Genomic DNA, 24,862 nt, shown 5'->3' on the forward strand with positions numbered 1-24,862 from the left:
TAACAACAAAAAATTTTTTTGAGGCGGAATCTCACTCTGTTGCCCAGGCTGGAGTGCGGTGGCATGATCTCGGCTCACTGCAACCTCTGCCTCCCAGGTTCAAGTGATTCTCCTGCCTCAGCCTCTCGAGTAGCGGGCACTACAGGCGTGTACCACCACATCTAGCTAATTTTTGTATTTTTAGCAGAGAAGCGGTTTCACCACACTGGCCAGGCTGGTCATGAACACCTGACCTCAGGCAATCCACCCACCTCAGCCTCCCAAAGTGCTGAGATTACAGGCATGAGCCACCATGCCCAGCAAACAGCAATATTTTTAAAAGCCAACGCCTGATTTTCTGCAACCCTTTTTCCTGCCTTGGTGATCATGGAAGCACAAGTGAAACTGAGCATCCCTCAGCTGGGATCCCTGAGCAACTTATGGAAATCAAAGCCCCCTTTCCAACCTGTCATGTATGTGTAGCATGAATGAGAAGTAAGTCTTTTATTGATCCAAACAACTGAGGTTTTGGGGTTGTTTGTTACTGCAGCTTAATTAGCCTGTCCTGACTGATACACCACGTGCCAGACAGACCCTCATCTGGGGGCTCTACCTGTATTATCTCATCTACTTCTCACAACAACCCAATAAAGTAGCTCATCCTCTTAGGTTGTTATAAAGGAACAGCTGAGGCTGGGTCATTGGTCTCTTTTTTGTCAAAAAGAGATTTGTCTGGCTCACGGTTCTGCAGGCTGTACTAGAAGCATGGCCCCAACATCTACTTCTGCTGCAGCCTTGGAAGCTTCCACTCACGGCAGAAGGGTGAAGGGGAGCTATGTGCAGATCACACGGCAAAGGAGGAAGCAAGAGAGCGGAGGTGCCAAGCTCTTCCAACAACCAGTTCTTTAACTTTTTAACTTTCTATTTGTTTGTTTGTTTTAAATGGAGTTTCGCTCTTGTTGCCCAGACTGGAGTACAATGGCATGATCTTGGCTGACAGCAAACTTCACCTCCTGGGTTCAAGCAATTCTTCTGCCTCAGCCTCCTGAGTAGCTGGGATTACAGGCATGCGCCACCATGCCTGACTCATTTTTTATTTTTAGTAGAGATGGGGTTTCTCCATGTTGGTCAGGCTGGTCTGGAACTCCCGACCTCAGGCGATCCAGCCCAAAGTGCTGGGATTACAGGCGTGAGTCACAATGCCTGGCCCATTTCTTAACATATTAGAGGATTGTGGCCCTGTGTTGAGCTAGTGGATTGGTGCCATGTTTCCAACAGCATGTGCTCATGTGGTGTCTTTGTGTCACATTTTGGTAATTCTTACTGTATTTCAAACTTTATTACTATTTTTTTGAGATAGAATCTTACTCCACTGCCCAGGCTTAAGTGCAGCGGTTTGACCATAGCTCACTGCAGCCTCAACCTCCTAGGCTCAAGTGATCATCCTGCCTCAGCCTTCTGAGTAGCTGGGATGACTGCCTTGTGCCACCATTCCTGGCTAATTTTTAACTTTTTTTGTAGACATGGGTTCTCACTATGTTGATCAGGCTTGTCTCAAACTCCTGGATGTCCAGCAATCTTCCCGCCTCAGCCTCCCAAATTCTGGGATTACAGGCGTGAGGCACCGTGCCTGTTTCTTTTTTTTTTTTTTTTTGAGACAGAGTCTCACTCTGTCACCCAGGCTGGAGTACAGTGGCATGATCTCAGCTCACTGCAACCTCTGCCTCCCAGGTTCAAGAGATTCTTCTACCTCAGCCTCCCGAGTAGCTGGGGCTACAGGCATGAGCCACGGAGCCCAGCCCAGCTGTTTTATTCGTCCTTCTTCCTTCCGCCTTTCCTCCTCCTGTTTCTTTTTCCTCTTCCCTCCTTCCTCCTTTCTTCCTCCTCCTCTTTTTTTTCCTCCTCCCTCCTTTCAGCTTGCTGCCTCACCGCCTCCCAAACTGCTGGGATTAAAGGCATGAGCCACCACACCTGGCTGTTTTTTCTTTCTCCTCCTCCTCCTCCTCCACCTTTTTTTCCTCCTCCTCCACCTTTTTTTCCTCCTCCTCCTCCACCTTTTTTTCCTCCTCCTCCTCCACCTTTTTTTCCTCCCCCTCCTCCACCTTTTTTTCCTCCTCCTCCTCCTTCACAGGCGTGAGCCACCTCACCTGGCTGTTTCCTCCTCCTCCTCCTCTACAGGCATGAGCCACCATGCCTGGCTATTGCCAGCCATGGAACATGCCTTTTTCTTTTTGTTCTGTTCCTTCTTTTTCTTATTTTTCTCCTCCTCCTCCTCCTCCCCCTCCCCCTTCCTCTCCTCCCCCATCAACCTCCCCCACTCTTCCTCCTCTGGCATGAGCCACTGGGCCTGGCTGTTTCCTCCTCCTCCGCCTTCTCCTTTTTCACAGGCGTGAGCCACTGCATCTGGCTGTTTCCTCCTCCTCCTTCTCCTTTACAGGCGTGAGCCACTGTGGCTGTTTCCTCCTCTTCCTCTACAGGTGTGAGCCACCATGCCTGGCTGTTGCCAGCCAAAGAGCCTGCCTGTTTTTGCCTCCTCCCCCTCCCCCTCCCCACCTTTCTCCCTCCCCCTCGTCCTCTACAGGCATGAGCCACAGGGGCTGGCTGTTTCCTCCCCCTCCTCCTGTTTCTTCCTCCTCCTCCTCCTCCTTTACAGGCATGAGCCACCACATCTGGCTGTTTCCTCCTCCTCCTCTTTGACAGGCGTGAGCCACTGCGGCTGTATCTACTCTCCCTCCTCACTTACAGGCGTGAGCCACCATGCCTGGATGTTTCCTCTCCTCTTCCTCATTTACAGGCATGAGCCACCTCACATGGCTATCTCCTCCTCCTCCTCCTCCTCCTCCAACTCCTCCTCCTCATTTACAGGCGTGAGCCACCACGCCTGGCTGTTTCCTCCTCCTCCTTTACAGGCGTGAGCCACCATACCTGTCTGTTTCCTCCTCCTCCTCATTTACAGGCAGGAGGCAGTGTGCCTGGCTGTTTCCTCCTCCTCTACAGGCCTGAGCCACCTGCCTGGCTGTTTACTCCTCCTCTGTTTTTTCTTCCTCCTCCTCTGTTTTTTCTTCCTCCTCCTCCTCCTTCTCCTCCTCCTCCTTTACAGGCATGAGCCTCCTTGCCTGGCTGTTTCCTCCTCCTCCTCCAGCTCCAGCTCCTCCTCTACAGGCATGAGCCATCACACCTGGCTGTTTCTACCACCACCACCACCAGGACCACCACCTCCTCCTCCTCTTCCTTTACAGGCGTGAGTCACCTCACCTGGCTGTTTCCTCCTCCTCCTCTTCATTTTATTTTATTTATTTTTTAGACACAGTCTTGCTCTTGTCAACCAGGCTAAAGTGCAATGGCATGATCTCAGCTCACTGCAACCTTCCCCTCCTGGGTTCAAGCAATTCTGCCTCAGCCTCCCAAGTAGCTGGGATTGCAGGTATCCACCACCACTTCCAGCTAATATTTGTATTTTTAGTAGAGACAGGGTTTCACCATGTTGGCAAGGCTGATCTCGAACTCCTGACCTCATGTGATCCACCCGCCTTGGCCTCCCAAAGTGCTGGGATTTCAGGCATGAGCCACTGTGCCCAGAATAACAATAATAATAATTATTATTATTATTATTTGAGACAGAATTTCCCTCTTGTTGCCCAGGCTGAAGTGCAATGGTGTGATCTCCACTCATTGCAACCTCCACCTCCCGGGTTCAAGCAATTCTCCTGGCTCAGTCTCCCAAATAGCTGGGAATACAGGCATACACCACCATGCCCGGCTAAGTTTTTGCATTTTAATAGAGACAGGGTTTCACCATTTTATTCAGGGCGGTCTTGAACTCCTGACCTCAGGTGATCCACCCGCCTCAGCCTTCCATAGTGCTGGGATTACAGGCATGAGCCACCACGCCCATCCTATAATTATTATAATAATATCTGTCACACTGATCTGTGACCAGTGATCCTTGATGTTACTATTACATTGGTACAAAAGTAATTGCGGATTTTCCCACTGAAAGTAATGGGACTAGGCCAGGTGTGGAGGCTCATGCCTGAAATCCCAGCACTCTGGGAGGCCAAGGTGGGTGGATCACCTGAGTTCGGGAGTTTGAGACCAGCCTGATCAACATGGCGAAACCCTATCTCTACTAAAAATACAAAAATATTAGCCAGGCGTGGTGGTGGGCACCTGTAGTCCCAACTACTTGAGAGGCTGAGGCGGGAGAATTGTTTGAACCCGGGAGGCAGAGGTTGCAGTGAGCCAAGATCACGTCACTGCACTCCAGCTTGGGCGACAGAGCGAGACTCTGTCTCAAAAAAAAGTAAGATCAACAATGGAAGCAGAGAGAGACTTGAAGATGCTATACCACTGCTCTTGCAGACAGAAGAATGAACTACAAGCCAAGGAATGCAGGTGGCCTCTAGAAACTGGAAAAAAACAGGGAAATGGATCCTCCTCCAGATCCTGGCTGACACTTGATTTCATCTCGGAAAAACCAATTTTAGATTTGTGATGTCCAGAATTATAAGACAACACATATTACGTTGAGTCATTGAATTCATGGGTTAGGCCGGGCATGGTGGCTCATGCCTATAATCCCAGCACTTTGGGAGGTTGAGGCAGGTGGATGGCTTGAGCTTAGGAGTTTAAGACCCCATCTCAGTTTTTAAAAAATAAAATAAAATTATTTAAAAAGTTTGGTTTCTCTTTTTTCTTCTTTTAGGAAGGAATCTCACTCTATCACCTAGGCTGGAGTGCAGGGGCATGGTCTCGGCTCACTGCAACCTCTGCCTCCTAGCTTCATGTGATTCTCCCACCTCAGCCTCTCAAGTAGCTGGGACTACAGGCACATGCCACCACGCCCAGCTAACTTTTGTATTTTTAGTAGAGATGAGATTTCACCATGTTGGCCAGGCTGGTCTTGAACTCTTGTGGCCTCAAGAGATCTGCCTGCCTCGGCCTCCAAAAGCACTGGGATTACAGGTGTGAGCCACCATGCCTGGCCAAAATCATTATTATTTTTTTTAATTTGTGGTAATGTATTACAGCAGCCATAGGAAGCCAGTACTGAGCTTTGGTGTAAATAGATGTTAAAAGACAAAGGAAGAGAAAAAGATCAAGCCAGTTGATAGCAGAACAGGAGAGGCAAATGTGAGTAGTAGCTCAGTGCTGGAGAAGAGCTATGCAAATCCTGGATCTCCCTGAACTAAGACAGGCTCGTTCCTTCCAGTGGGGTCAGACCACATGTGTTCAAGTTCATGGGTGACAGGCACTGGTCAGCTAATTGTAGTTTGGTTAGGGAGAAAACCTTTTTCCTTTCTTTTTTTTAGAGACCAGGTCTCACTCTGTTGCCCAGCCTGGAGTGCAGTGGTGTGATCATACCTCCCTGCAGCCTCAAGAAGTCCCAGGCTCAAGGGATCCTCCTTCCTCAGCCTCCTGAATAGCTAGAACTACAGACATACACCACCACAACTGGCTAATTTTTCATTCTTTTTATTTTTTGTAGAGAAGGGGTTTTGCTATGTTGGCCAGGATGGCTTCCTACCTTGGGATCAAAAGATCCTTCCCTATCAGCCTCCCAAAGTGCTGGGATTAGAGGTGTGAGCCACCATACCCAGTGACAGGAACTTTTTAATGGAATTGTCTAAAAACAGATTTCCCACTTAGAATGGGGTATGCCCCATCGATGGAGGCAGCAGAATTGTCACCACAGCAATCTTCTGATTCTCTATTCCAGTTCTCCTTGTGTTATAGGTATTACAATGATTATTTTAATACTATCTGCTGTTTCATGGACATAAGGCCTTCCCTCATTTCTGAGAATAGATTTTTAGACACTCTCTCTGGATCAGCACTTCTAGAGTCCCCTAGGCATAATATGATTTCTCTCCACATTAGCAGAAACTAACCGAGCCCCTTTTACCTAACAGAAGGAGAATCAGAGTTAGTCTCAGGTTCCAACATCGAATACACCGCAGGTCCATTTGCCCTCTTCTTCATAGCAGAATACATGAATATTATCATAATAAATGCCCTAACTATTATAATTTTTCTAGGAACATTACACACTATATATTCACCAGAACTCTATACTACATATTTCATTACCAAGAGCCTCCTCTTAACCTCCCTATTTTTATTAATTCAAACAGCATATCCCCGTTTTGGCTACAATCAACTCATACACCTCCTATGAAAAACCTTTCTACCACTTACACTAGCATTCTGTATATGACATATCTCAATACCCATCCTAATCTCCAGCATCCCACCTCAAATGTAAGAAATATGGCTGACAAAATAATTACTTTGATAGAGTAAACAATAGGATTTCAACCTCTTATTTCTAGAACTATAGGAATTGAAGCCACCCCTGAGAATCCAAAATTCCCCATGCTACCTATCACACCATGTCCTAAGATAAGGTCAGCTAAATCAGCTATCGGGCCCATACCCCGAAAATGTTGGTTACACCCTTCCCGTCCCAATTAACCCATTAGCTCAACTTATTATTTACCTTACTATTTTTACAGGTACTCTTATCACAATGCTAGGCTCACACTGATTTTTCATCTGAACAGGCTTAGAAATAAATATATTAGCCCTCATCCCAATCTTAATTAAAAAAATAAACCCCCGCTCTACAGAAACAGACACTAAATATTTCCTTATACAGGCAACCACATCTATAGTCCTCATAATAAGTATTCTCTCCAATAACCTGTTTCAGACAGTGAACAATAATAAATACTATTAATCAATTTTCATCCTTAATAATAATAACAGCCTTAGTAATAAAACTAAGGATAGCCCCTTTTCACTTCTGAGCTCCAGAAGTAACTCAAGGAACTTTCCTAACATCCGGCATCCTCCTCCTCACATGATAAATCTAGCTTCTATTTCGGTTATACATCAAATTTTTCCATCAGTAAACACCAACATCCTCCTCTCTCTCTCAATCCTACCTATTACGGTGGGCAGTGGAGGAGGACTTAACCCAACACAACGACGTAAAATTCTAGACTACTCCCCAATTACTCACATAGGTTGAATAAGAGCAGTACTAATATATAACCCAAACATTACCATTTTTAACCTATTTACTTCATCTTAACCACCACTGTATTCCTAGCACTCAGCCTGAATTCAAGCACCACAACCCTATCACTATCCCACGCCTGAAACAAATTAACATGGTTAGTATCTATAATTCTATCAATTATCCCTAGGAGGTTTACCTCCATTCATAGGATTCCTGCCTAAATGAATCACCATTCAAGAGTTTACAAAAAATAAGTCTTATTATCCCAATCATTATAGCTATCATAACTCTACTCAATCTGTATATTTACATATGCTTAGTTTACTCCACTTCAGTGACAATATTCCCCACATCCAATAATATAAAAATAAAATGATAGTTTGAAAACACAAAACCCATATAACTTCTCCCCCCACTTACCATCTTCTCTACCCTCCTCCTACCAATCTCTCCAGTAACGCTACCTATAATCTAGAAATTTAGGTTAAGTAAGTCCAAGAGCCTTCAAAGCTCTTAAAAAGTGAATTATACTTAGTTTCTGCAAAAAACCTAAAGACTGCAAAACTGTATTCTGCATCAGTTGAATGCAAATCAATCACTTTAATTAAGCTAAGCCATGGCTAGACTGGTGGGACTTAAACCCACGAAAATTTGGTTAACACCTAAACACCCTATCAACTGGCTTCAATCTACTTCTCCCGCCTCTGGGGGAAAAAGGCAGAGAAGCCCCAGCAGGATTGAAGGTGCTCCTTTGAATTTGCAATGCAACATGAAAATCACCTCGGGGCTGCTAAAAAGAGGCCTTGACCTCTGTCTTTAGATTTACTGTCTAATGCTTACTCAGCCTTTTTACCTTTTCTCACTTCACTTATGTTCACCAACTGTGGATTGTTCTCATCCAACCATAAAGATATCGGGACATTACACCTGCTATTTGGTGCATGAGCAGGGATAGTGGCTACAGCCTTAAGCCTCCTTATTCACCAACCAGGTACTCTACTAGGAGATGATCAAATTTACAATGTCATCGTTACCGGTCATGCATTTTTCATAATTTTCTTTATAGTAATACCAATTATAATTGGAGGTTTCAGCAACTGGTTAATCCCTCTGATAATTGGCGCCCCCAACATAGCATTTTCCCGGATAAATAATATGAGTTTCTGACCCCTCTCACCCTCTTTCCTACTATTACTTGCATCCACTGTAGTAAAGGCTGGTGCTGGAACCGGCTGAACAGTCTACCCTCCGCTTAGCAGGACACCTAACACATGCAGGAGCCTCTGTAGATTTACCCATCTTCTCACTCCATTTGACAGGTGTCTCTTCTATTTTAGGGGCCATTAACTTTATCACAATTATTAACATAAATCCTCCAGCTATGTCCCAATGTCACACACCCCTTTTCGTCTGATCAGTCCTAATTACAGCGGTTCTCCTACTCCCTTCTCTCCCAGTCCTAGCCGCCGACACTATAATACTGTTAACTGACCGCAATCTTAATATTACTTTTTTCGACCCAGCTGGTGGAGGCAAATCCTATCGTATATCAGCACTTACTCTGATTCTCTGGTCACCCTGAAGTCTGTATCCTCATCCTACCGGGCTTCAGGATAATTTCCCATATCACAACATACTATTCTGGAAAAAAAGAGCCATTTGGGTACATGGGCATAGTGTAAGCCATAATATCAATTGGCTTCTTAGGGATTATTGTATGGGCTCGCCACATATTGACAGTAGGAACAGATGTAGATACATGAGCATACTTCACCTCTGCTACTATAATTATTGCTATTCCTACTGGTGTCAAAATCTAGCTGATCAGCTACACTACATGGCAGTAACATCAAATGATCTCCCACAATACTCTAAGCCCTGGGATTTATTTTCCTTTTTACAGTAGGAGGTCTAACCGGCATTGTACTAGCCAATTCAACACTAGATATTGTTTTACATGACACATATTATGTTGTAGCCCATTTCCTTATGTCTTATCAATAGGAGCCGTATTTGCTATCATAGGAGGCTTTGTCCACTGATTCCCCCTATTTTCAGGTTATACACTTAATCAAATCTGTGTTAAAATTGACTTTGCCATCATATTTAGAGGTGTCAGTTTAACTTTCTCCCCCGCAGCATTTCCTCGGCCTATCCGGTATGCCTCGATGTTACTCCAATTATCCCGACGCATACACCACATGAAATATTATTTCATCCAGAGGCTCATTTATTTCCCTAACAGCAGTAATGCTAATAATTTTCATGATCTGAGAAGCCTTTGCTTCAAAACGAAAAGTTCTAACAATTGCACAACCATCTACCGACTTAGAATGACTGTATGGCTGTCCAACACCCTCTCACACATTCGAAGAACCAACCTACATGAGGACCTAAGTGAAAAAGGAAGGAATCGAACCTCCACAGACTGTTTCAAGCCAATCCCATAACCTCTGTAAGTTTCTCGGTATTAGTAAAATTATTTCATAACTTTGTCAAAGTTAAGTTATAGGTTAAGCCCTATGTATCTTAATGGCCCATCCAGTTCAATTAGGTCTTCAAGACGCTTCATCCCCTTTTACAGAAGAACTACTTGCCTTCCATGACCACATTCTTATAATTATTTTCCTAATTAGTTCCCTGGTTCTATACATTATTTCTCTAACACAACAAAACTAATTCATACTAGCACCACAGATGCCCAAGAATTAGAGACTGTCTGAACTATCTTGCCTGCCATCAGCTTAATCTTAATTGCCCTCCCATCCCTATGTATCCTGTATATAACAGATGAAATCAATAACCCTTCTCTCACTGTTAAAACAATTGGACATCAATGGTATTGAAGCTATGAGTACACAGATTATGAAGAATTAAGCTTCAATTCTTATGCTTCCAACAGCCGACTTAAAATGAGGAGAACTTCGACTCCTTGAAGTCAATAACCAAACAATCTTCCCAAGAGAAATTCCCATCCGTATGCTAATCGCACCCGAAGATCTCCTGCACTAATGAACTATTCCCTCACTAGGGTTAAAAACAGATGCATTCCCTGGACGCTTAAACCAATTTGCCTTACCTGCTACATGATCAGGCATCTACTACGGACAATGCTCAGAAATGTGTGGATTTAACCACAGTTTTATACCTATTGTTCTAGAATTAGTCCCATTAAAAACTTTCAAAACTTGGTCTATATCTGCACTATAATATCACTGTAAAGCTACCCCAGTGTTAACCTTTTCAGTTAAAGACTGAGAGAAATCATACCTCTCTACAGTGAATGCCTCGACTAGATACTTCCACATGACCTATTATTACTATATCAACAATCATAACTTTATTCTCCATTATTCAATTAAAACTATCAAAGTTCATTTACCACACACCCCCTACACCAAAAATAATTAAAACACAAAAATGTTAACAACCCTTGAGAACTAAAATGAACTAAAATCTGCTCACCTCATTTACTGCCCCGACAATCCTAGGTTTACCCTCAGCAGCACTAATCATCTTCTTTCCCACCACACTACTTCCAACCTCCAACTACCTAATCAATAACCAACTGATTTCTATTCAACAATGACTAGTTCAACTTGTTCTAAAACAAATAATAATCACACATACTATTAAAGGATGAACCTGATCCCTTATACTAATATCCCTAATTCTCTTTATTGCCTTAGCCAATCTCCTTGGGTTTCCACCCCACTCATTTACACCAACTACCTGATTATCAATAAATCTCGGTATAGCAATCCCCTTATGAGCAGGCACAGTAATCACAGGCTTCTACTGGAAAACTAAAAACTCCTTAGCTCACTTCCTACTACCAGGCACACACATTCCACTTACCCCTATACTAGTAATCGTCAAAACCATTAGTCCACTTATTCAACCAATGGCACTAGCTGTACGTTTAACAGCCAACATTACAGCCGGTCACTTACTCATACACTTAACTGGAGGAACCACACTGGTATTATCAACTATTAACCTTCCCACAGCTTCAATCACCCTTATTATTCTAATTCTATTGACCACTCTCAAATTCGCTGTGGCCCATATCCAAGCTTGTGTCTTTATGCTATTAGTAAGCCTTTATTTATATGACAACACATAACGACCCACCAAACACACCCCTATCGTTTAGTGAAACCCAGCCCTTGGCTGTTAACAGGGTCTCTCTCAGCTCTCCTAATAACATCTGGCCTAGCTATTATGATTTCACTTTAACTCTATTACTCTTTTAACCTTAGGCCTACTAAACAATACACTGACTATATATCAATGGTGACATGACATTATCTGAGAAAGTACATTTCAAAGCCACCATGCAACAACTGTCCAAAAAGGCCTCCGATATGGAATAGTTCTATTTAATATCTCAGAAGTAATTTTTTGTTTTTCTTTTGCTGGGTTCTTCTGGGCATTCTACCATTCTAGTCTAGCCCCAACTCCAGACCTAGGAGGACACTGACCCCCAACAGGCATTTCTCCCTCGACCCTCTGGAAGTACCCCCCCGCCCCGAATACATCTGTATTACTTGCATCAGGGGTTTCAATTACTTGAGCCCATCACAGCCTAATAGAAAATAATCAAAAACAAATAATTCAAGCACTACTTATCACAATTACCTTCGGTATTTACTTCACCCTCCTACAAGTCTCAGAATACTTGGAGGCTCCCTTTGCTATTTCTGATGGAATTTATGGCTCAACATTCTTCACACCTACAGGCTTTCACAGACTTCACATCATTATTGGATCAACATTCCTCACTATCTGTCTCCCCTGCCAATTAAAATAACACTTTACATCTAGCCATCACTTCGGCTTTGAAGCCGTGGCCTGATATTGACACTTTGTAGACGTAGTATGACTATTCTTCTATGTTTCTATTTACTGATGAGGATCTTACTCTTTTAGTATAAACAGTGCCATTGACTTCCAATCAGTTTCGACAACATCTGAAAAAGAGTAATTAACCTGCCCTAGCAGTCAATGCCCTATTAGCCCTATCACTAATAGTTATTACATTTTGGCTCCCACAACTTAATATTTATATAAAAAAATCCAGCCCCTATGAATGCGGATTTGACCCATTACCCTCCACCCACATTCCCTTCTCCATAAAATTTTTTCTAGTAGCCATCACATTCCTCCTATTTGACTTAGAAATTGTCCTACTACTACCCTTGCCATGAGCCCTTCAAACAAGCACCCTGACACTCATAATCAGCACAGCCCTTAATACTAGTTATAATTTTAGTTCTAGGGTTAACTTATGAATGAACTCCCAAAGGATTAGATTGCACTGAATTGGTAGATAGTTTAAGTCAAAATGAATGATTTTGACTCATTAGATTATGATAGAACATATTTACCAAATGCCCTCTATTTGTATCAATATCATATTAGCATATAACACATCACTTCTGGGGATATTAATCTTCGATCCCACCTGATATCATCCCCACTATGCCTAGAAGGAATAATATTATCATTATTCATCATAAATACCCTTATAACTTTAAATATACATTTCACCCTAGCATTCATAATACCCATTACCCTCCTAGTATTTGCTGCCTGCGAAGCCACAGCGGGCCTTGCCATACTAGTTTCAATTTCCAACACCTATGACCTAGACTATATACATAACCTAAATTGACTTCAATGCTAAAAATTATTATTATTCCAATAATTATACTGCTACCAATAAAATGACTCTCTAAAAACTCTATAATCTGAATCAATATGACTATTCACAGCCTAATCATCAGCTTCATTGCCCTATTATTTTTTAATCAATTCAATGACAATCTATTCAACTTCTCATTAACTTTCTCTTCTGATCTGCTGACATCACCCCTTCTAATCTTAACAGCCTGACTACTACCTCTTATAATTACAGCAAGCCAGTACCACCTCTCCAGTGAGTCACCCCCATGGAAAAAGCTCTATTATTTCCATATTGATTTCCCTACAATTTTCTTTAATTATGGAATTCACAGCCACAGAGCTAATTATATTTTGTATTCTCTTTGAAGCTACATTTATCCCTACCTTAATTATTATCACCCCCTGAGGTAACCAACCAGAACGCCTCAATGCAAGCTCATATTTCTTATTTTATACACTAGTGGGATCTCTTCCCCCTGCTTATTATACTTATTTATACTCAAAATACCTTCGCTTCACTGAACACGATAATAATATTTACCACCCAAGAACTGTTAATTTCCTGATCCAATAACCTTATATGATTAGCATGTATTATGGGTTTTACAGTAAAAATACCCCTACACGGACTTCACCTATGAATTCCTAAAGCCCACGTACAAACCCCTATTGCAGGCTCAATAGTACTTGCAGCAGTTCTCCTAAAACCAGGCGGCTATGGCATAATACGGCTTACCCTTATCCTCAGCTCCGACAGAATATACACCTTACCCCTTCCTCCTGTTATCCTTATGAGGGATAGTTATGATAAGCTCTATTTGTCTATGACAAACTGATCTAAAATCACTTATTGCATATTCCTCTGTAAGTCATACAGCACTTGTTATTATGGCTATCCTCATTCAAACTCCCTGAAGCTTTACCGGTGCAATCACCCTCATAATTGCCCACAGACTTACTTCATCCTTACTATTCTGCCTAGCAAATTCAAACTATGAGTGAATCCATAGCCAAATCATATTACTCTTCTGAGGTCTTCAAACACTACTCCCACTAACAGCCTTTTGATGACTTATAGCAAACCTTACTAACCTTGGCTTACCCCCCACCATTAATCTAATAGAACTCTTTGTAAGGGTAGCTTCATTCTCCTGATCAAACATCATCAATAAGCTTATAGGACGAATATATTAATCACAGCCCTTTATTCCCTATACGTGCTTATCACAACACAAGGAACACTTACAGATTACATTAACAGTATTAAACCTTCCTCCACACGAGAAAATATGCTAATACTTGTACACCTTGCACCTATTCTCCTATTATCACTAAACCCTAAAATTATTATAGGTTTTATACCCTGTGAATATAGTTTAATCAGAACATTAGATTGTGGGTCTAGTAACAGAAGTCTGCAATTTCTTATTTACTGAGAAAGTATGCAAGAACTGCTAACTCATGCCCCCGTGCCCAACAACATGGCTTTCTCAAGTTTTAGAGGATAAGAGCTATCCATTGGTCTCAGGAACCAAAAATATTGGTGCAACTCCAAATACAAGTAATAATCATGTATTTTTCCATTACTATAAACTTAATCTCCTTAACCTTACAATCATTACTACCTTAATCAACTCTCACAAGAACTCGTATCCATATTACGTAAAAATATCTACCGCATGCACCTTCACCATTAGCTTCATTCCCACAATGTTTGTGTATATAGACCACGAAGCCATCATCTCAAACTGATATTGAATAACAATCCAAACCTTAATCTCTCACTAAGCTTCAAACTAGACTACTTCTCCATAAAATTTATCCCAGTAGCACTATTTGTCACCTGATCTATTAGAGAATTCTCAATATGGTATATAAAATCAGATCTCAACATTAATCAATTTTTCAAATATTTATTTTCCTCACTACAATATTAATTCTAGTTACCGCCAACAACCTTTTTCAACTTCTTGTCAGATGAGAAGGCATAGGAATTATGTCTTTTTTTACTGATTGGCTGATGACAGGGCCGAGCAGATGTTAATACAGCAGCCCTCCAAGCGATTCTATATAACCGCATTGGCGATATTGGCTTCATTTTAGCTATAGCATGATTCCTCTCATCCTGCAATACATAAGAACCTCAACAAGCATTTATCCCAAATCCTTCCCCCGATCTTCTTCCATTAATTGGCCTTCTCTTAGCAGCAGCGGGAAAGTCAGTTCAATTTGGCCTCCACCCGACTTCCTTCCACCATGGAAGGCCCAATCCCAGTCGCAGCCGTACTCTACTCTAGCACTACAGTTGTAGCAGGAGTTTTCCTGCTTATCCACTTCCACCTTTTAATAGAAAATAGTATATTAATCCAAATCCTTACACTGTGTTTAGGGGCTATTGCCACCTTACTTACAGCAATTTGTGCTCGAACACAAAATGTTATCAACAAAATCATAGCATTATCCACCTCAAGTCAACTAGGCCTTATAATAGTTACAACTGGCATTAATCAAGCACACCTAGCATTCCTACATATCTGCACCCATGCCTTTTTTAAAGCTATATTATTTATATGTTCAGGATCCATCACCCATAACCTCAACGATGAACAAGATATCCGAAAAATAGAAGGACTATTTAAGACTTTACCCCTTACTTCCTCCTCTCTTATTATTGGCAGCCTAGCACTTACGGCTATGCCTTTCCTCACAGGCTTTTATTCTAAAGACCTCATTATCACAACTGCAAACACATCATATACCAAAGCCTCAGCCCTCTCTAGTACTCTTATTGCTACCTCCCTAACAAGGATCTATAGTATCCAAATTATTTTCTTTGCTCTAATAGGACAACGCCGCTTCCCAACCCTAATCAGCATTGATGAAAATAACCCTTCCCTAATAAACCCAATTAAATGCTTTATAGTCTGCCGTATCTTCCCTGGGTTTCTCATCACCAATAGCATTATCCCTAACTTCATCCCCCCAAACAACCAAAACTTACAGCCTTGGGTGTAACCATCCTAGGACTCTTACTGGCAATGGAACTTAGTTTTATAACTAATAATCTTAAGATAACATATCCATTACAAACATTCAACTTCTCCAATATATTAGGATTCTACTCAATCACAATTCATCCTACAACCCCTCACTCAAACCTATCTACAAGCCAAAACCTGGCATCACTTCTGCTAGATCTAACTTGACTAGAAAAGTCCATACCAAAGACAATTTCACAGACCCAAATCACAGCCTCCATTACCATAACTACTCAAAAAGGCCTAATTAAATGTTATTTCTTCTTTTTTTATTCCACCCTTTTTAACTTTACTCTTGTCTACTCTATTACCCCCAAGTAATTTCAACTGCAACATAAATACAAACAAACAATGTTCAACTAGCAACCACCACCAATCAACACCCATAATTATATAAAGCACCAGCACCCACGGAATCCTCACAAATCAACCCTGGCCCCTCACCCTCAAAAATTATTCAACTTCCCACACTAATAAAATTAACTATGATTACCACCCCATCATACTCACCATTCATCAAAGTAACACCACCTCTATTCGTATCCCCAGTAATAAAGTTCCTAAAACCTCAATACTTGATCCTCATGCCTCAGGGTATTCCTCAATAGCCATCACCACAGTATATCCAAAAACAACCATCATCCCCCCCAAATAAATAAAAAAGACTATTAATCCCATAAAAGCCCCACCATAATTCAACACAACACAACCTACAGCACCACTAAGAATTAACCCTAAATCCCCATAAATAGGAGAAGGTTTAGAAGAAAAACCTACAAATCCCGTAACAAAAGAACACTTAATAAGAATAAAGCATATGTCATTATTCCCACATGAGTTATAGCCATGACTAATGATATGAAAAACCATCACTGTACTTCAACTATAAGAACACTAATGACCATTATATGTAAAACAAACCCACTAATACAAATCATTAATTACTCATTCATTGATCTCCCCGCACCATCTAATATCTCTATATGATGAAACTTTGGCTCACTTCTTGGTACCTGCTTAATCCTCCAGATCATCACAGGGTTCTTTCTGGCCATACACTACACACCAGATACCTCATTTGCTTTCTCTTCAGTCACCCATATTAACCGAGATGTGGACTACAGCTGAAGAGTCCGCTATTTTCACACTAACGGCTCTTCAGCACTCTTCATCTGACTCTTCCTACACATCGGCGGAGGCTTATATTATGGGTCATTCATATATTTAGAAATCTGACATAGTGGCATTATCCTTCTACTCACAACCACAGCAACAGCATTTATAGGCTATGTTCTTCCATGAGGCCAGTGAATCCATTGTTCTTCCATGAGGCGCTGCAGTAATCACAAACCTACTATCAGCCATCCCATATATTGGAACTGACCTTGTCCAATGAATCTAAGGTGGATTTTCAGTTGACAAAGCCACTCTTACACGATTCTTCACCTTCCACTTCATCTTACCTTTCATCATCATAGCGCTAACACTTCTCCACCTTTTATTCCTACATGAAACAGGGTCTAATAACCCTTCAGGAATTTTATCACATTCTGACAAAATCACCTTCCACCCTTACTACACAACCAAAGATATTCTAGGTTTAATTTTTCTCCTCCTCCTTTTAATAATTCTAGTACTGTTTTCGCCTGACCTCCTGGGTGACCCAGATCATTACACCTTAGTCAACCCCCTAAATACCCTGCCCCACACTAAACCACAGTGATACTTTTTATTTGCATATGCAATCTTATGATCCATCCCCAATAAATTAGGAGGCGTACTGGCCCTTCTATTATCCATTCTCATTCTAGCAGTTATTCCTGCACTCCACACATCCAAACAACAAAGCATCATATTTCACCCATTAAGTCAGTATCTGTTCTGAATCTTAGTCACCGACCTATTCACACTCACATGAATCAGAGGACAGCCAGTTGAACAGCCTTTTATTACCATTGGACAGATAGCATCTAAGATATATTTCTCTATTATTCTTGCCCTCATACCACTCACCGCCCTAATCGAAAATAAACTACTTAAATGAAACTGCCCTTGTAGTATAATCCAATACATCAGTCTTGTAAAGCAGAAATGGAGAGTCCCCTCCCCAGGGCAACTCAGAGAAAAAGCATTCCCACTTCACCATCAACACCCAAAGCCAAGATTCTAATTAAACTATTCTCTGTATTCTTTTTGGCACGCATTTTAACTACTATGTAAGTGCTGACCATCAACACTAATACACTAATACTTTTATGTACTTTGTGCATTATTGCTAGTCTCCATGAATATACAGCACTATCAATGCCCAATTGTACACAGTATATTCTCAGATTATATGACATTACAAGCTTGCTCCACATGAATATAAGTATTAGCAATTTCTTAACTATCGTACATAATACTACACTTACATATAGAACTAGTTCCACATGGATATCGACCAGTACTCAAAATCCTTAATATTACATAGTACATTCATTGGTTCATTGGAATAGCACATTTCAGTCAAAACCACCCTCCCAATATGGATATCTCCTACCAAATTTTGGTATCTTAATCTACCAACCTCCGAGAAATCATCATCCCGCTTGGGTGTGTTACCCTCCTTGCTCCAGGCCCATAATACTTGGGGGTGACTATACTGCAACTATACCTGGCATCTGGTTCTTACCTCAGGGCCATAAAACTAAGATTGCCCACATGTTCCCCTTAAATAAGACATCTCGATGGACTAGTGACTATCACCCTATTAACCAGTCAAGGGAGAACTGTCACGCATTTGGTATTTTTAACTTTTGGGGATGCTATCACTCACCATCACAGAAGGCCTGGTCCCCTGTCCATTGGCTGTAGTAGTACTTGGATTTGATTTCCACCAAACCAATTGTAGAAGTCGCACCTACTCCTCAGGTGATCCACCCGACTCGGCCTCCAAAAGTGCTGGCATTACAGGCATGAGCCACCGTGTCTGGCGCTCTTTTTAAATTTAAAAAAAGATTTTTTTGGCCAGGCACAGTGGTCACACCTGTAATCCCAACACTTAGGAAGGCTGAGGTGGAAGGATCGCTTGAGCCCAGGAGTTTAAGACCAGCCTGGGTAACATAGGGAAACCACTTCTTCCTTAAAAATACAAAAAAATTAGCCAGGCATGTTGGTGCATGCCTGCAGCCCCAGCAGCCCCTGTAGCCCCAGCTACTTGGGAGGCTGAAGTGGGAGGATTGCTTGAGCCAGGAGTTCGGGGCTGCAGTGAGCTACGATCTTGAGGCAGGGTAAGCAGTCAAGAAAGTGACCGCATCCTTACGGCACTGAGACACGCGACCTGTGAACAAGCAAGTACAGCTACTGTGCATGTGCACCAAGAGGACGACCCAGAGCTTGCTTAGAGTAACACCTCTTCCCAGCTCCTTAAAGGGAGCTTCCCTTGTAATAATCAGCGCTGTCTCATCCTTTTGAGCAGCCTGCCCTGAATTCTCTCTCTCAGGGTGAACTGTGTATTTTGCACTTCACTATTTTTTTTGAGACGGGGTGTCGCTCTGTCACCCAGGCTGGAGTGCAGTGTTGCAATCTCAGCTCACTGCAACCTCCACCTCCCGGGTTCAAGCAATTCTCCCATCTCAACCTCCTGAGTAGCCAGTATTACAGGCACACGCCACCACACCCAGCTAATGTTGGCCAGGCTGGTCTGAACTCCTGAGCTCAGGTGATCCACCTGCCTCGGCCTCTGAATGTGCTGGGATTACAGGCATGAGCCACTGTGCCCTGGCTATTCTGCACTTAACTTCCAAAATACTTTTCCTTTGCAATTGCTCTATGCTGCATTGTCTTTGCCTTGTGATTCTTGTTTAAATTCTTATTTATTTTTCATTTAATTTAATTAATTTATTTATTTTGAGACACAGTCTCACTATGTTACCCAAGCGGGTCTTGAACTTTCCAGCTCAAGTGATCTGCCAACCTTCGCCTCCCAAGGTGCTGGGATGACAGGCATTAGCTACAACACCCAGCCTAAATTCTTTTAAACTTAGTACAGTGGTCCCACAACAGCTGTCAATAATCTCGCCACTGCACTCCAGTCTGGGCGACAGTGCAAGGCCTCATTTCAGAAAAAGATATATTTTTAAAAAGTAAAAAAACTTAATTTTTTTTTTCTTAAAGACAGAGTATCCCAGCCGGGAACGGTGGGTCACGCCTGTAATCCTTACACTTTGTGAGGCTGAGGTGGGTGGATCGCCTGAGGTCAGGAGTTCAAGACCAGCCAGGCCAACATGGTGAAATGCCATCTCTACTAAAAACATACAAAAATTAGCTGGGCGTGGTGGTGGGTGCCTGTAATCCCAGCTACTCGGGAGGCTGAGGCAGGAGAATCACTTGAACCGATGAGGCAGAGGTTGCAGTGAGCCGAGATCACACCACTGCCCTCTAGCCTGGTCAACAGAACGAGACTCTATCACAAAACAAAACAAAACAAGACAGGGTCTCCCTCTGTTGCCCAGACCGAAGTGCAGTGGTGCCGTCATAGCTCACTGCACCCTTGACCTCCCAGGCTCAAGTGATTCTCCTGCCTCAGCAGCTGGGACTACTGGCACATATCACCATGCCAGGCAAATTTTTTAATTTTTTGTGGTGATGGTCTCGCTATATTACCCAGGCTGGTCTTGAACTTCTGGCCTCAAGTGATCCTCCTACCAGGGCCTCCTTGCAAAGAGCTGGGTCGACAGGAGTGAGCCACCATGCCCAGCCCCCTGAAGTGGCCTGTTCCTTGAGCATGATGTGTAGCAAGGGGAGCTGGAGTGAGAGCAGCACCGTGGGGAAGGGAAAGGACAGCCACCCTGAGCTGTGTGACCTTAGGCCAGACCGCTCTTCTCCAAGCCAGGTCAACCACATGGGTGATTTCAGGAGCCGGTGCCCGCTCAGACAAGCTGGATTTTAGCTTCCTAGGGGGATGGGAACCTGTGAGGGTTTAGAGATGCTGGCAGCACCTTTTTCCTGGGAGAACTTTCCAAACAGGGAACAAACAGAGTCACCCTGGCCCCACTGAGGGAGGGTCCTACCAGAAACCCTCACCACTGTCATGCTCCATGCCGGTGGTGATGGTGATGTCATCGACGTAGGTGGTGGGTGTTGTGTACAGAAGCACAGACAACGCTGCAGTCCTGCATAGTTGAAGAAGTCAAAGTCTGTGTTCCGGACAAAGTAACCCTTGAGATACCTAGGGTGGGAGGACTATGGTTCGCTGGGCCCTTGCCCTGGGTCCCTTACCTCAGTTCACAGGCCTCCCCAGCCTCCCCAGATCCAGGGCCTCCACTCTGCGAAGGCCACCCTGACCCTAGCAAGAAGACTACAAGGTTGGGCAGGAAGGTGCGTGCGCGCGGTGGAGGCAGGATGGTACCCACATAAAGTGTCGGTCATATCATGATTGGTCCCTGGTGGCAGGGTGGAGGGAGTGAGTGTGTTGTTGGTGGCGACAGTGATGCGGAGGTGGGAGGGCAGAGGCCCCACTAGGACCAGGCTGCTGATGTCGGCCTGGAAGGGGAGATAGCCCCTCTCACCCTCCAGTGCTTCGATCCCATTCACCCACTGCAGACACAGGAGATATGGGGAAGGGGCGTCAGGTCAGGGCACGAGAAGGGGTCCTGCTATCAGGCACTCCCTCACATAACCTGCAGCATGGGGCTCAGGGGCCTGCCAGCCAGACGGGAAGAATGACATCCCAATGGGGTATAGCAGGCCACCTATCCCCCTACACAGGGCACAGCCCCCAGGACAAGGCAGGGCACCCCATTGTCCCACCCCAGAAGATAGGCTGTGGGTGGCAGTTGGGGGTCCCATGCTGTTCAGCAGCCATGCCCACCCACCTACCCTGCCTCCTCCTGGCCACACTGACCACGACAGCATAGGAGTGAGCACTGCCAATCCTCAGCACCACTCTTGTGTGCAGGTCCTGGGTCCGTCGCTCTGGCAGGGTCACTTCCCATTCGTACCACACCTGGCCGACAAAATGCCGCAGCCACCAGTCCTGACCAATGTCGTTGAAGGTGGAAGGAACCGGCATGTCCAGGGTGGGGCCCAACTGTGGAGAGAAGGGCCGGGCTCAGCTCCTAGGACCCCAAAGGGATCTGGGACCAGTGTGCTGCACAGCTGTGTCCCCAGGCCTAGCGGAAGCCCTGACACATAGCGGGGACTCTTGACAGAACCGACAGATTACTCGCTGATGACAGGTCAACTGCCAGAGCGGTTTGTGCACCTGGGCCAGTGGGGCCAGGAGTTCCTCCTCAGAGTGGATGGGGCCCAATATCTCCCGAGACAGGAGCGAGCCCAGGGCCACATCCCAGCCCGAGGCAAGAAGGTTCAGACCCATAACTAAGAGACAGATGACCCACTGCCTGGCACAGGGAGGAAGGCTGGTTGGGGGCATGGGGGGGCTTTGCTTAGGACACTGTGAGTGGGGCACACACAGGGACCCAGTCCTCTTCTCTCTTCCTCCTGTACTGAATGCCGCAAAGTCAGAAAAAGAGGATGTAGATCAGGCAAAAGCGGCTCAGATCTCACCTGGTCCCACTTCTCTGCTAACCACATCCAAGTGAGGAGGGGAACAGGGGTGGCGTCCCTGGCCTGTCACGTTCTGTCCTCTATCTGAACTTGAAAACCAAGGAAACTTCCTGCCTAGGCAGAGCTGACCTCATGACGTCTAAACTGTCCCCTCCTCCCCATCCCTGGGCCCAGCTCTGTGCAGCGCCTGCTGCTCTGGCCAGATGAGTGTCTGGGTGGGTCATGTCTATAATCAGCGCTTTGGGAGGTCAACGTGGGAGGATGGCTTGAGACCAGGAGTTCGAGACCAGCCTGGGCAACATAGTGAGACCCTATATCTTAAAAAAAGTAAGTTGTTTTTTGTTGTTGTTGTTGTTTGAGATGGAGTCTCACTCTGTCACCCACGTTGGAGTGCAGTGGCGTGATCTCGGCTCACTGCAACCTCTGCCTTCTGGGTTCAAGCAATTCTCCTGCCTCAGCCTCCCAAGTCGCTGGGATTACACGCATGCACCACCACACCCAAGTAGTTTTTATATTTTTAGCAGAGACAGGGTGTCACCATGTTGGCCAGACTGGTCTCGAACTCCTGACCTCAGGTGATTTGCCCATCTCGGCCATCCAAAGTGCTGGGATTACAGGCGTTCGCCACCGAGCCTGGTCAGAATTTTTTTTTTAATTAGCCAGGCGTGGTGGCCCCAGCTAACTTGCAAAGCTGGGGTGGGAGGATCGCTTGAGGTCAGAAATTAGGATTGCAACACTGCGCTCCCGCCTGGGCGACAGGGCCAAACTCAGTCTCAAACAATTTTAAAAATTAAAAATAAACATAAAAAATAGGACACTGCTAGGGCTCAGCCTTCGCCTCGGGAGGGGGCTCGGCAGGAGTGCTTCCTCCTTCTCCTGCATCCTCTGCCTCGGCCCTTCTGGTTCCCCCTGGTCCCCCTGTCCTCCAACCCCGCGTCCCCAAGCCCGCTGACCTTTAACCTCCTCCCAGTTGGGCTCCCAGTCTCAAGGCGCTCAGGTGAAGGAGCCTGAGGGGGTGACCGTGCTCCCCTACTCCCACTCCCGCCGCCGGGCTTCCGTGCGCCTGCCGGCCCTGCCCCGAGCACGCACCTCGTGCAGCGGACGAGGGTAACACTGCTCCTAGAAGCCCCGGCGCCGGTTGTCGGAGCAGTCGGCGCTGAAGCTTCAGAGGCCGTCCAGCTTCTTGAGCTCCCGCGACGGGCTCTCCCGGGGGTACAGCATCCTGCCCTGCAGCCAGCGCGCAGCCCCGTAACAGCGCTAGAGCGCCGCCAGGGCAAAGACCAGAGCACGCTTCCCGCTCCTCTGCTCGGCCGCCGTCTGCGGGGCTAAGCGCACCGCGGGAGGAGCCTTGCAGGTGGGTCGCGTGACGCACATGTCCCGTGGTGCGCCTGAGGCCGTCCGCGCCATCTTTGTTGAGGGCGAGTGCCAGACCTTGAGGGGCTGGGCGGGGCCGGGCGCTGCCCAGTGGAGCCAATGGCTGGGAACCCTGGGGAAACGGGACCCACACCCTCTGCCCCAGCCAAGAAGGGCGACGTCTGCTCTCCTCCTCGGCCCAGGCTGGACGATCCAGGGCCGCAGGCCAGGAGAGGACCCCTGAGATTGGTGGGATTCCCGTTTCTTCAAGGAGCACCTCCACTCACTTTCTCCAGCGGGAATCTTCCATCGCTGTGGCTCATGCCTGTAATCCCAGCACTTTGGGAGCCCGAGGGAAGGGGATCACTTGAGGCCAGGATTTGGAGACCCGCCTGGCCAACATGTCGAAGCACCGTCTGTATTAAAAATACCAAAAAAAAAGAAAAATTAGCTGGGCGTGATGATGGGCGCCTGTAATCCCAGCTACTAGGGAGGTTGAGGCTGGAGAATCGCTTGAAGCCGGGAGGCGAAGCTTGCAGTGAGCCAAGATCGTGCCACTGCACTCCGGCCTGGGCGACAGAGTGAGACTCTGTCTCAAAAAAAAAAAAAAAAAATGCAGGGAGAGGGTGCCCTGCAGGACCCCACTTTACACCAGTAGGGAAGGCACCATGTGGAAGAGGTAGAAGAAGAGATCTGGAGACAGCAAAGGTTTATTGACGGGACTTTCATACAGGAAAGGTGCAGTGGATGTGGCTGGACATGAAAACCACTACTATTTGTAAAAACCATGCAGCTTACATAACATTTTCACCTAGCATCCTCCACCTGTTGCCGGTGGTAGGTATCCGAGTTCCTGGTGATGAATCTGTACACATCTGCAACAACTTCAATTCTTGCCTCCTCAGAAGAAAGAATTCGACTGAGGGTCATAAGGCATAAAGCCAGAAGGAGGCAAGTTGCAGAACAGGTGTAAAAGTTTATTAAAAAGCAGGCCTGGCACAGTGGCTCAAGCCTGTACATTTAAATGTTAAATCTGCATCCCAAAATGAACACTGGTCTTATATTACATTCATATTTATTTGTTCAATGCACATGTGTCAGGACCTCCTTCGTGATTATTCACAGCTCCTCCTGTAACCTGTTAAATACATTTAACCATTCTGCTGTCAGATCACCATAGAGGCCGCGGGGTACAATTGATAGTGCAGAATTTATTATTAATCCATTT

General features: G+C 44.9%; 2 pseudogenes; one reads left to right on the top strand and one right to left on the bottom strand.

Moving 5' to 3' along the window:
* The window catches only part of LOC112131857 (beta-glucuronidase-like), a 54,601-nt pseudogene that overhangs the window by 16,227 nt on the left and 13,512 nt on the right, over positions 1-24,862 (bottom strand).
* On the top strand, positions 10,449-11,129 carry LOC129060298 (ATP synthase subunit a-like; annotated as a pseudogene).

The sequence above is a fragment of the Pongo abelii genome, chromosome 6 (genome assembly GCF_028885655.2).
Source record: "Pongo abelii isolate AG06213 chromosome 6, NHGRI_mPonAbe1-v2.0_pri, whole genome shotgun sequence".
NCBI classification, from domain to species: domain Eukaryota; kingdom Metazoa; phylum Chordata; class Mammalia; order Primates; family Hominidae; genus Pongo; species Pongo abelii.